This window comes from Callithrix jacchus, chromosome 4 (genome assembly GCF_049354715.1).
Source record: "Callithrix jacchus isolate 240 chromosome 4, calJac240_pri, whole genome shotgun sequence".
Lineage (NCBI taxonomy): Eukaryota > Metazoa > Chordata > Mammalia > Primates > Cebidae > Callithrix > Callithrix jacchus.
In genome coordinates, this window is record NC_133505.1 from 113,655,016 (window position 1) to 113,669,163 (window position 14,148).

General features: G+C 39.9%; 1 protein-coding gene and 1 long non-coding RNA gene across 4 annotated transcripts in view; one reads left to right on the forward strand and one right to left on the reverse strand.

Moving 5' to 3' along the window:
* SOBP (sine oculis binding protein homolog) overlaps positions 1–14,148 on the forward strand; it is a 167,833-nt gene that overhangs the window by 46,033 nt on the left and 107,652 nt on the right. The window lies entirely within an intron of this gene.
* LOC144582189 (uncharacterized) lies at positions 1,989–11,712 on the reverse strand. The gene is made up of 2 exons (XR_013534464.1): positions 11,588–11,712; positions 1,989–10,893 (listed from the first exon to the last, which is right to left on the reverse strand). It is a non-coding gene; the product is annotated as an uncharacterized LOC144582189 (long non-coding RNA).

Genomic DNA, 14,148 nt, shown 5'->3' on the forward strand with positions numbered 1-14,148 from the left:
TTATTTCATGTATTAGAGACTTTTCAGGGAACTAACAGCTCACTCTTTTCCCAGCTCCTTTTTGGACTTGAGAACATTTCTGTCCTTGTGATTCACCTAGGAACGGGAAAGTTGCAGAGATTCCTTAGTGATTTTGTACTCTTGTAGAAACATTTAGTCCAACTTGCTAACACCAGTTTTACTTTTCATAGTAATACACACTTAAAAATACTCTTTCCTAAGAGAGTAATGTCTTGTAACCATTATCCCTCTAAAAAGGAGCAACAAACAAGACCACAAATGTTAGTCACTTCCAAATGCCTTATGTTTGATCTCTTTCCTTTTACATGGGAAATATCTTATTGTCTAAACTAACATCCAAAAATCAAGCAGGAAATCAAAATTCAAGACAAATGGCCACTCCAGGCAATGTAAAGGAAGATTGTTTCCTTTTCTTGTTCAGATCTCATTTATAGTCCTCTTTATGGATTAGGAATGTTGATAATTTACAAGTAAGCACAAATTCCTAAGAGCACCAAAGTTTGCTTCCTCAAAACTTTTTTCTAGTTTTTTTGTAATTTGAAAGGCTGGGCGCAGTGGCTCACACTGTAATACCAGCACTTTGGGAAGTGGAGGTGGGAGGATTGCTTGAGCCTAGGAGTTCAAGACCAGCCTGGGCAACATAGTGAGACCCTGTCTCTACAAAACATGGAAAAATTAGCTGGATGTGGTGGTGCTCACGTGTAGTCCCAGTTACCCACTCAGGAGGCTGAGGTGGGAGGATTGCATAGCCCAGGAGGCTGGGGCTGCAATGAGCCATGACTGTGCCATTGTACTACTGCCTGGGCAACAGAGCAAGACCCTATCTCAAAAAAAAGAAAAGATCAAAATACTTCTTCAATATCATAATATTGCGATTCCCCAGGAGACCATAGTGGGAAGAAACCAATGTGGCTCTGAGATGAGGAAAAGGATGCATTATGAAGAAAAAGATTATATAGACAGAAACAACATTTGCAAATGATGCCATTAAGATTTCCTAACTATCATTATAATAATAACATAAATATTCAAGGAGGGGAATATTGTATTATTAGCATTTCTGTTACTTTTAAACTATATTCTTGGTTATACAGTCTTAGAAGAGATTTCTTTTGGAAGAACATATCTCTAATTAGCATGTATCATGTTATTTGGAGTTATATTTTATTTAGACATAGTCTATTTGTCTTTTTATTAAACTTGAATATACCCTGGGAAAGATTTCTCAGTTTCAGACTTAATTATAGAACCAAGTAGTGCAGAAGAAATGTGTAACAATTGCCGTTAATCTAATGATTAACCTGTTTGCTCTTTTTCCTTTAAATACCTGCAAGATTTAATTTGCAAAATGGCTATCATTCATGAAGACTTGGAGAAGGACATTAAGAAATTACTGGCAATTAATGTCCCCTGACTACCTGACGCTCAGGCCACAGACTTGCTTTTGCCAGTTGCTTGCAAATATCCGTGGTCCACAAGTAAATGCACCCAGGGAGCCCCAGGTTCCTTCCTGTGGATTTCCCTTGGTTTCGACAGCCACCAGTGAGCCTCCTGGAACTGCCCAGCTGCACCCTGGCCTGCAGGATGACTACTTGATTTGCAGTGTCCATTAGTACTGTGCTGTAAGCCCATCCACCACCTCATGTGTATAGTGGCTTCTCCTCCCAGGGATTTAGTCAGCAGCCCAGGGGCTGAGCTCCCTTTTGGTCATAGCAAACAGGGGTGTTCTCAGAAAGCTCTGGGGAAAGAACCCAGCTTTTCTTATTCTTTTGTATTTTGAAATACAGAATGGAATATTGATGAGCTGCTGCAAATGAGAGGCTGGAAAAAACAATCACAGAGGAGGGGTAAACGTCAGCCCTTGGTAACACATTTGGGGGTAGGGTTAGAGCAGGAAAGCTCTGGCTAGTGAAGTTGAGTGTAGGTCCATTGAAAGTGACACACTGGCTCTTGAGGAGAGCCAGAAAGTGTTCCAAGGTAGAGGTTCTGCAGGCGGGTGGGACACAGTTCTCTAGAAAGCCATCAGAAGCTTGGGGAGAGGCGTGTAACCTCATGTTCACCAAAACACTTGAGAACCACTTGAGAAACTCTGGACTAAGGGGATACCTGGAACACAGCATGGGGCAAGTGGGTTTGTACTGAAAGGAATAGCAACCGCCTCTAGTTTTTAATGAGCTACATGTTGGGAGACTGAAGGAAGCAGCAGTAATTCTAACCCGTTAGCCAGAATGGACATCAGTTTCTGAATAACATTAGGTATTTTAGATTAAATGTGAAGACTTGATCAAAACTCTAAATAGCTTCAAGCCCTAGTCTGTGTTCAACATTTTTCAGTAAGCAGAAGGAAGAGAGGGAATTTTTCATAAATTGGAATCTGGTCACGTGGGGATCAATACACAGGGCTATTGCTATATATGCTGGAATGTTAATTTTCAGACACAGTACGTCTCTGGCCATCCTTCTGGTGACGGCTAATGCTGTTCCCTTAAATCAAGTTTTTTCTCATCTGAACTGCCGGTAATTATCCAATCCATCTAAAAGGCACGCTCCCTTTTAACATTAACCACAGTGTCAGATTGCATCAGCCACATTGTGTTCTGGTGACTGCTTCTGCAGAGTGATGAATGTGCGTGTTTGGAGTTCATAGTCCGACTGTCTGTTTGGGCGGTGGGCAGTTCAGCGAAACAAATGATCAGGTAGGGATCTATTTATTTGGGACGAATGTTCTCCTTATCGATCCAGTCACTTACATTTCCAACTCTCTCACCTTGCCACTAACAGTGTTCAGCTTTATTTGAAGAATGAGCATTTAACAAATTATCTTACAGGTCATTTTGATGTGCTTCTCCCATCATAAGCTGCATTCAGGCACACCTTGTGCCTGACTTAAAAAGGAAGGTGTTGTGAGACCTTATTAATAAACACTAGAGAAGGGAGAAGGTTCTGAGAGTGCTTGGTGAACTGTCCTGAGAAACTAAGAGATAATGATTATTCATTTTCCTGGGATAGTAGTTATACTCTGTTAATTCAGTGCTTTGTTAAAAATGTTAAATACCTGAATAAGTGCATGCATCAAAGGGCAGGTGGCTTGCCTTGAGATATTTTAAGGTAGTATATTGAGACCCGAAATTTTCTTATACACTTTTGCAACGTCTGGTCACAATGCCTAGTATACTCAAGAGGCCCTAAATGCAGGATCCAAGCTATAGGCATGCCTATGGTTATTTTAATTTCTCTGCCATTTCAATACCTCTGGATAGCTTTTGTACACATAAGCAGAAGTGCGAACTGGCCAAGCTATGTGTAATTCTTTGTTCCTTGGGCTCTTTGCTCTTTGTTTATATTATCACAGATAATATAATGAAATAAAGAAAATCTTGCTACAGATGGTCAGTTAATTTCTGTCCCAGCAGTTGAGACTGAGAATGGGAAATTCCCAATGTTACAATCCACTTTTAGGGTGGCTGTGCACACAGTGGAATCTAATGTCTACTGACAGACTGCCTTTGAAGGTTACAAACATCAGTCTATTGCATTCTCTGTAAACACAGGCTGTGGGCCAGAGCGGGGCTCTGCTACAAGCTCTGGGAGGCAGATCAATGGTTTAATGAATCCATAAAGATGCTTGAACTCTGCTGCAATTTACTGAGCACTCTAGTTAAATGAAACTCCTGTAGTCTTTAACAAAGATAGCGATAATCGATGGCTGGGGCTGGAAGTCCATGTCCAGCAATCACAACCTTCCAGAATTTGTGTCGTCTCATTGCTAACAGAGGGTTAGTCACATTCAGGCTCTGAGGCTCACTGTGTGTCTATGTTGATATTTGCTCAATGTTTAAGAGCTGAATTTGGCCCAGAGATGACATAATCCTAGAAATGTTGCTTCTGCAAGGACTATTTTTAAATGATGGAATATTATTTAAAATAAATTTCTTTAAAGTGACAACATTAAGCTCAAGAATTATATTTGTTCTAACATGTAGTGTCTTTGTAAGTCATCCCCATGATGAAAAGTAAATAGCGGAATAAAATCCATTCCTGATTAAATCCTCAAAATGTCAAGTTGCATAGTGTTGGAGAGCCCTGATTAATTTTTCCATGGTAAAATATTCCTCATTAGTTTGCTATGGGTAAGGGTTAACCACTCCTATTATAAATTCAGACATTAATGTATTTTCTGCTTAATTCATCTTCGAATAGAGGAAAATATACTTAGTAGATATGAATTTTTTACTTCCACATGTGCTTTGGAAACATTATACTGATTTATGAGAGAGCTTTGGAGGCATGTAGGATAATTCCTTCATAAATATGTTGAAATGTACTTAAAAGTATTTAACCACCTTTGATTGTAGAAAAACAAGTGCCTTGACTTTGAAATGATTATTTTTCCACAGAAATAGTAGAAATTATGACATAATTCAAATATTTTGCATTTGATTTTTGTCACAGAAACTTAAACTTTCTTAATGTTTAACTTTCTTGATTAGCTAATTAGCATTAGTTAATCCCACTCCAATAACTATACTTTGGAGGTTCATGGGTAATAGGAATTTTGAGATACTATGACTGCTAATTTTCACTGGCCTTTTGCCAAACATTCCAGGATAAAGCAATGATTTTTTATGGCTCTCATAAATGATATGTTATCTTGTAATCTGTTTTGATAGAATGATTTTATATTATTTAAAATATGGTGAGCATTTTTATGACTACACATCTAACTCTGCTAAAAGGAAAATATTTGAAGGACATGACAGTTTCTGTGATAATCTGTAGGACTGTGCATTTCATAAGTAGAGCAATATAAAATGATATCAAAGAAAAAGGGAGGTTTGCTCAATAGGAAATAAGTACCCCTCTGCAGCTTTTTGTTTAAGTCAGATTTTAAAAAAAAATCTTGTTATTTACTCATCCATTCATTCTTTAAAAAATAAAATAGAAAGATATATCAAGTCCATATATGGCACTAAGCATGTTTTAGGCTTGGTGGATAGACTTTTGAACAAGAGAAAAAGTCCCTGCCTTGGAGGGACTTACATTCCAGCAGGGGAGATAGATGATATACAGGTTTAAAAATATCTTTGTAATATGATTTCAGGTAGGAAAATGTGCTATGAAAAAAAAAAACAGTGAGGGAGAGGGCTAGTGAGGGGCTGTTGTTTTATATCTGGGGATCACAGAAGTTATTTTGAGGAGGTGACATGTGCTGGGGACAGAAGGAAGTGACAGAGCTAGTTGTGTGTGAGGAGCTGGCAGCAGAGTGTCCTGCAGAGAAGGGGGAGTAAGTGAGAAACAGAGGTCCTGAGGCAGGAACAGTCTTGGCATTTTTGAACAGCAGCAAGAAGTACAGATGTCTGGAGCGGAATGATCAAGGTGGTGAGAAGCCAAATGACGTAGGCTGGAGAGGCAGTCGTTTGGAGTTCATTCTAAGTGTGATGGCAGCTACTGGAAGCTGTTGAACAGGATGGGTGATGTGATCTGATTTTTGTTGTTGATTGGGCCTCTGTGAAGGAAGTAACACATTTAGGATCCCGTATGCAAGGGGTATTTGGAGAGTAAGAAAGGCAACCGCATTTGCATCAAAGTTGGGTGTGTCTGGCAAAAGAAAACTAAAAATATCTTATTCACTGAATTATTCATTAGTAGTTATGAAACATTTCCCAGTAGCAAAAGTGTGTTGAACCAATTTAGTTTTGTGTGTGTGTGTATGTATGTATTGTTTTTGTTTTTTTTGGGGGGGGCAAAGTGTGGGAGGAAAGGCACCAGGAAGGGATGTGTTCTGACGCAGCGATTTTCTTTCTGTAGGGCAGTTGATGCTTGTCCCCAACCCAGTAGAAAATTTAGGGCCTTTGAAGGCAAGTTCCACATAGAATCTAGCTCTTGCTCTGGGAGACCTACAGCATCCATGGGTCTGCTCAAGCTCTAGCCTTAGAGGTAGTATTATGGTAAGGAGACGGTTATCTTCAAGGGACCATCTTTAGGTGAAGAGATTATATTGAAGTCTGTTTTATTCTTAGAGCAGATATAGTTTGGTGATTACCTGTAGGGTGTATCAGGATTTTTAATACAAGTAACAGAAGACCCCAACAATAAAGACATCTGGAGTTATGAAGCTCCAAGTTAGTATGTACTTTGGGGCAGGTTGATTCCGCAGCACAGTGGTCTTATCACAGTCCCATTTCTTTCCATATCTGTATTCTTCTGTATTGAGTGTTGGCCACATTCCATGGTAAGCTCCCTGGTGGTCATGGGACAGCTGCTAGCAGCAATCAGGGCTACACACATTCTTGTTGACATCCTCTAGAATGAGTGTCTCTGTCCTAGCATTCCAAAAAAGAGTCTTGAAATTTATACTCATTGTCTGTGCTTACATTACATGCTCATACTCGAATGGGGGGCTATGACCAGAGATAGCAATGGAATGTCTAGCATGAGTCAATCAGGGTTTCCCTCTGAAATTCAAGTTGAGCTCATTTTCTTCTGAAGCCCATGGGCAGCATGGGGAGGGATAGCTACCAGAATGAAAGTCAGGGAACTGTTAGACAGGGAACCAGAGTGATGGCTGATGGAAGGTGCCAACAAATGGCACAAGAGAGAAAGAGAGATTATCTCCTGAGGCTATTTCATGAGGTTGAATTCTTTATGCAATGGATGTGTCATGACTATCTACTCTTGACATGTGGGAGAAAGAATCCATGTATGGACTGAAAGATAAAAATGCGGTTAGCGTTCATCATAGGGTCCTTAGATGAACCACCTCTTCTACCCAGCACCAGTTTTAAGACACCTGATTATTAGAACACTGGCTGTAGTATCAGGACTGATGTGATCACTATTTCCACTGTTTTTGGACTTTAGAAAATGAGATTGCACAGAACTAAAACAAAGGGGTTTTGGTTAGCTGTTATCCCCATTTATGAAGAGGAACAGTGGTGCCATTACAGCAACAGATAGCCCAGAATATAGTTTTCTCAGTGTAAGTGGCCTGGGAGAGGCTGGTCAAGGATTATATTGATGTGGGGAGCTAGATGCTTTGGAGTAGAAGTATGATGGAATGAGGCTGCTGTTACCCATCAAAAGTTAGCCGGCCCACACATTGAAGCTACTTTCTTTGTGGCTGAAAACTATGTCTGCTAAACAGAAGGAAGAGAAGTGTTCAGAAGAATTGTGATATAGTCTGAGGCTAAATGCTTCAAGTTCAGGTGGCCAAAGGGATAGAAGTTTTGAAGACTGCAGCAGCTTTCACCATTATTAATTAATCTATTTATTCATGCATTCAACAAATATTTCTTGAGCAGCAACTATGGGAGTTTTAGTGGCCAACAAAACCTGGTTCTTGCCCTCATGAAGCTTATAGTCCATTGAGGGACAGATGCCTATTTAAATAATAACACAAATGCGAATTGTCACTGTGGCAAGTGCCATGATACTATTGGGCACAGTACCATGAGAACCTTTATCAGGAGGAGTTGACTCATCAGAAGATCTGGAAGTTTACCTGAGTAAGTGGGGCTAGCACTGAAATCTGAAGGATGAAGAGGTGTTAAGTAAGAAAAGAGGGAAGGAAGAGCTTATTGGGCTGATTTATAATTTTGGCATTGATCTGCTCTTTCTTTGCTAATTTCATGTTCTTTATGAAGGAATGGGCTTTACCCACAAACAAGAAAACAATTGAACAAACAGATATTCCCTGGAATGATAATCCCATTTATCCATTTGTTTGCAAGTTAATTCATTTGATCATTTGTTCGTTCATTCATTCATTCTACAAACTCTTGGGGATTTGTTGCTTGCCTGCTGGCCTCTGCCTGCTCTGACTTTCGATCAGCTTCATGGATTATAGAGTTAACACATTAATACTAAATCATTTCAGAGAATGTATTGACAGCTTGTAACTCTTGAAGGTAGAAGCATTTTATAAATATATAATAATACTGTAATAATCACAATGATATCTATAAGAGCATAAGTGTTTTTAACAATCAATTGTACTAGAAAAGCAACAATGACAACAGAGAAAAGATTGGGCAAAAATGCACTGATTTGAGAGAGAATAGTGTAATTACTGTCTGATGAATGGTTGAAAGATAAATAAGTCACTTTTTGCTGGAAAGAGCCACAGAAAGGGCAGATGCTCACCCCATCCCCACCAGGTGTAGTGAAGAGATATAGTTTTGTTTTATATAGAGAGAACTATATAGTTACATTAACATTAATGCCAGGGCAGACAGAAAGTTTGGATAATGATGAATTCCAGGACAAAGAACTGCTTGTTGACACTCAAGTCCCTAGGCAACACCATCGTGATAAAATGGAAACAGCACAGCATGTTTGCTGGTACGGCAACAGAGGTGATTCTTGTGGTGCAATGGTGTGGTGGGAAGGAAGGGATTCTCCTCCCTTTCTTTGTATTCTTTGTTTCAGCCTAGCATCTAATTTTAGTGCCTAAGATCATGATGACAACTCTATAGAAATGTAATGACAAATAGGCAGGTAAGAAATTCAGATTTTATCTTCCTGGGTCTTAACTGGTTGATGTGGACATGGATATTCCTAATGAGAGGTATCTGAATCCTTTCAGTATGCTAAAAGGGAGAGATGACCCTTATAAGGCCAACTACACCTTTACCTGCCTAAGGTGACTGTGAACCAGGGACTTACAGTTCAGCTGGAGTCAGCAGCCCCCTCTCCAGCTCTAGTAGCTCCTACACATAATGACAGTCATTTCCAAAAGAGGCTGATTTTAAAACTGTGCTGAAAATGGCTAACAGCAGGCTGAAGGTTAAAGTAAAAAACTTAAAAACCATAAAATCTGCCTGGAGGCTATTTAAGCAAACTGTTTTAGAGGCACAGATGGTTCATATACCTCTGAGCCAAAAACAAAAAGGAAAAAGGGGACAGTAAAGCTGACGTGATTAAGCAGACAAGTATGAAAGTTTTATTAGTACTAAAAAGGCATCCTTTAGAAAGTGAAAAATCTGTCTCAGGAAATTCAGAAGACATGTTAAAGACCAACGGGAAATGGAGAGGGCACACAGATGACATTTCGGAAAGCAACCAAAGATAGCGAAGACATACAATGTCCGCATGTATATTGGATATCAGAAGCTGTGCTCTGAGGACCTTAGGAAGCAGTGTGAGAGAAAGATGCCGTATATGGACAGCTGGGAGTAGCTTCCCTGTCCTGTATCAGTCTTTGATGTAGAGCAGGTTTTATAGGGATTTGGTGTAACTTAAACAGTGATTTGAATCTCCAAGGAAAAATCAGTTGAAGCAAATTGGAAGAGCTTACGTGCCATAAATCAGAGGATCCAAAATATATGAAGGAAATAAAGTATGATGTTGCTGACAGCATTAAATATAGCACGTATGCTTGAGAGCTGAGAAGTCACTGGGGTGCGAGGGCATCCAGTGTCTCTTGAGGGTCTGCTTTGCTGCATCCTGGATGCAGCCCTCCAAGTATGTTCCCATGTGCTTGCTGGTGCCTGCACTCATGTGCACACAGAAAACCTCTGGATTTGAGATGGGTGAGTTTCCATTATCATAATTTTGAGAAAAGTCAGACTCTAAGGAATGACAGAACAGTACAAAGTTTGCAGGGTCACATTTGAGGAGCCTCCTTTGAGGAAAAAAAAACCCAGTATTATGTCTTGAGTTAGCATTTGATATAAACCCAAACAAAAATGATCAAATATAACCTTGCAAAGAGTAAGGTAAGTTGTTTGGATTTTCAAAAATCCAAGTAATTCATTTAGAGTTTGGCTGACTCCCCATGAAGAGACCCTTGAGGAACACAAACAACTGAAGACAGGGAATAAAATCCAGCCTTGGATGAAGAACCTGGGGAAGGAGCGGACGATATTCCTCAGAGCACAGAGAAATTAATAGTGTACCATCCCAGGGTTTATATGAGGAGTGGTGTCACTTGGTAATACAGATGGCTTATTTGGCAGTAGATGACAGGAAGGAGGAAGCGTTTGCTACTTTCTCTTAGTTGCTTTCATTTGAAAAACCACAGAGAATTGCTCCTCCCCCCAAATAGAAACCCTTACAAATATATACATATAATGAGGTAACCTGACATCAGATGTAATTCCATTCACTCAGCCATCAGCGAGCACAGGGGAACAAAACGTTTTAATCCTCATGTCCCTGATATGGGCTGACTCTCAGCATCCCCAAAGAGGAGAACTTGGTCTTATCTGTAGGGGGCTCATTGTGTTGCCTGCCTGGAGTAAAAAAATTAACTTTTAAATGTTTGACTGCATTAAAGACAATTTTTTAAAGCAGACAAAAGTACATCAAACAATATGCTGATAATCAAGCTATGTCCCTTCTCACAGGAAACGTGTACTTCATTCTTCTTGAACCTGATTTTTATAAAAGGCGAATGCTGAACTTTAAAAGAGTTGACACAGAGGATTAAATATATTTTCATTATACTGCAGGCTATACAAATATGAGATACAAAAGCCTGAAAAGGTATATTGTTGAGGACAAAAGAACCAATAATAAAACTAAAGAATTGGTAAATGTAAATGTAATCAAAGTGTACTCAGCCTCTTAACACTCAGGGGTAACCTTTGCAGTTGGCCACAATGGGGAAAGGCTGAGTCAGACTCCATGGCAGATGGTTTAATACATAGTGCATATATTAATCCATGGAGGCAGCCCTGGAAATGCAAGCAGGTTGTTAATGATCATGGATCGCAGTTGTGAGCTGTTCCTGGTCTTGCAGTTAGGTGTTTAGATGTCATGCTTCGGGGTTCCAGTTGATGGGTTTCTGGGTTGGGAAAACATTTCCCCCCTTCTGTTTGTTGCACTGCACAGCTGATGAGGCATGCTTCAGGGAAGGGATGATTTAGACTTCTGCAGGTGAATGGAAGAGAGAGAAGGTACGCTTACTACAACCCAGTCCCGTGATTTAGTTTGATGACTTCTTACTTCTAGTTAAAGTGGTACCATTGAGAGTTCACGGAGTCTGATGGATTTGTGAATCAAATGTAAGGGAGCAGACACCACTGCTGTAAATGTAATCACTTGGTAATACTGATGGCTTATTTGGCAGTAGATGACAGGAAGGAGGGAGCTTTTGCTACTTTCTCTTAGTTGCTTTCATTTGAAAACCACAGAGAATTACCCCTCCCACCAAGTAGAAACCCTTACAAATATATACACCAAATAGAAACCCTTACAAATACATATGTCAAATCTGCCATCAAGTCAATACTGCTTACCAACAACAAAAGGAATCCCCAATCTTATGGCCTATTGGCACCAGATAAAACCATGTACTAATAATATCATTTTCAACTTTCTTTATCACAAATTGTTTAATAAGTAGAAAAGAATATTGATCCCACCAAATTTTAGCACATTCAAAGTTGACTTAAAGAGTAAATTAAGGACTGGGTGCAAAGGCTCACATCTGTAACACCAGCACTTTGGGAAGCTGAGGTGGGAGGATCACTTGAGGCCCGGAGTTCAAGACTAGCCTGGACAACATAGGAAGACCCTGTTTCTACAAAACATAAAAAAATTAGCCAGGTGTGATGGTGCATACCTGTAGTCTTAGCTACTAGGGAGGCTGACATGTGAGAATTGCTTGAGCCAGGAGTTTGAGGTTACAGTGAGCTGTGACTGTGCTACTGTACTCCAGCCTGGGTGACAGAGCAAGACCTTGTTTCTAAAAAATAAAAAATAGAAAAGTAAAAAAGTTGAATTAAAACAGATAAACCCAGATAATTAATTATAAAGAGGCATACTCCCAAGTCCTATACTGGGGTGGAGCTCATAGAAATCATCTGTATTATTGAAGCATAAATTGATTATAGAAGCTGAAATCAAGACAACTAGAATTAAATAGAAACTCAGGAAAAAAACCTTACACGCCTTATGGTGTTTCATTTAAGGTGTCATTTTGCATTAAATGTGACAAGAGAAGAAAACTAAAGTGCCCCAAAGTAAATGGAATTAGAACTTAATATTTTCATTCCTAAAGTACAACTCCCCTCCTCATTCAAGCCCTTTCACTCATTTGTTTTTTACATTTCGCATGTAGTCATTTGAGACTTAGTAAATGTTAGTTAATTTTTAATTTTTTATGATCATATAATTCAGCTCTGGATAAGAAGATGTTTTAATGTTCCATGGCCTATGTATTTGGCTACATGTTTGGTCAGGGGCAAGTAAAAGTGATAGGGACCTTGATTTCTTTCTCCCTATGTGTGTAGGGAGATGGGGTGATGTACTGAAGAAAACCCCTATCAAAGCAGCGATTATAGTTGGCCCCTATCACCTGCACTCCCCAGGGATGTCCAGGGGCCTGGAAAGCTATGGTCATGTTACTCTAACCCAGCTGTGCATGGGGGGAGACAGGGAGAGATGGGCCTTACTCATCCCTGGGCAGCCCGGCACCCAGGGTGTCTGTCCTTTCCATACCTGGAAGGCCAGTGGAGACAGGAAGGGAGCTGGCAGCTTCCATTTTGGTCTTGAGTCCTGAAGCTGGAATAATCCTTTCTGTCACTCAGCCCCCTTGCAGGGCAGCTGCTAACAGAAACAGTTTGACCCACACTCGGCTTGGGCCAGGATACTGGAATAGTGTGGGCAGTGAAAGGCCAGGGAGAAGCACAAGAATGCATGTTTGGGTACAGATGGGTGTCTGTGCCACAAGCACATGAATCAGCAACTCATTGAGGTCCTCAGAGGCTGGGACTTGTCTCAGGGCTGGGTGCTGTGGAAATTAGCCATCTGAGATGTGGTTTCTGCTCAGAAGAGTGTCTGTTTGAGTGTGTGAATTTTCTTGTACTTATGTGGAAGTTGACCTCATGCCACACATTTATTCACTTACGCATTTATTCAACAAGCAATATTGAGCATCTGCAGCATAAAGGGCATTGTTCTGTGGCTGGGATACAAAGATGAATAAAGAGAGGTCCTTGCCTCTGAGGTGCTCACAGTTGAATGGGGAGAGTAACCAGTAAACAAATGACATGTCGTGAGGCATGCTCTAACTGATGTGGGTAAGAAGAACCCAGGCACCACAGGGTGACTTACCCAGCTCAGGGGCCAGGCTCTACGTATGAGTGAGCACATGCTAATTTAGATACCAAAATATAAATTCAGGAAATGGGATGGATAGAAAAAAGGACGGGAAGGCTCAAAAAGGATGTGAGTCAGGAATAAGAGCGCCACATGCCACACATTAAAAAACAAATGCATAACCCTTACTGTCATTCCCATGATGTGCTTTAACATTTTAAAATATCACGAACTTTGTAGGAATGCTTGAAACAATACTACATAACTTAAAAAATGGATTTTTGACATCATTTTGGCTGTAGGGTGTTTTATGAAGAAGTCTTCTTCAGGAGATAAAGGAGGCAGAGAAGCAGAGAATCTAACAGACAGGGCTCAGGGCTCAGGGCTCATGGATAGAGTAATGCAGAGACTGACAGACACATGAAGAGTTTAACACATGTCTGCAGGGTTCTTGAACTGTACAAACTTAAAGCGGTGGTAGAAAACTTCCCCAACATCTTCCTCCTATGGCCCAGAAAACTGTGGCCCTGAGAAGTTAAGTGACTTGTAGGGACTACACATCTAGTGCGGAGTGGATACCACAACAGATACATCAGCTCTAAGGCAGTTTCTGAAGTCAGAAATGAGAGGAGGCTGTAATTACAGTTGCCTGTAGAGCAGTAGAAACTGGTCTCCTTTATGATTAGAATACCAATGTTTAGTAAATGTACATACAAACTTTATAAAATGGCGTAGTGTGCTATTTTTCAATTGTTTACTATGAACAAGTAGTAAGAAATTTGTTTGGTTTTGTGATTTAGTACACACACAACCAATTTCACAGAATCTAAGTCATTTCAATGATGGTATTTTCTTGATTTTACCAGAGGTGTCAACAGAAGATTTTCATACAATTATGTCACAACTGCAACCTGGCTAAAAACAAGGGTAAAATGAATCATGATTTCAGAAGTGTTAAAATGTGAAAAATATCTGGGTTTTAGAGTACACAAAATAGGGTGTTACCTGTTAAAACTGAAATAAAAATTTCATGAAAAAATACAGTACTTATTTTCCTATGTGATGCACTCTGATATTTTCTGT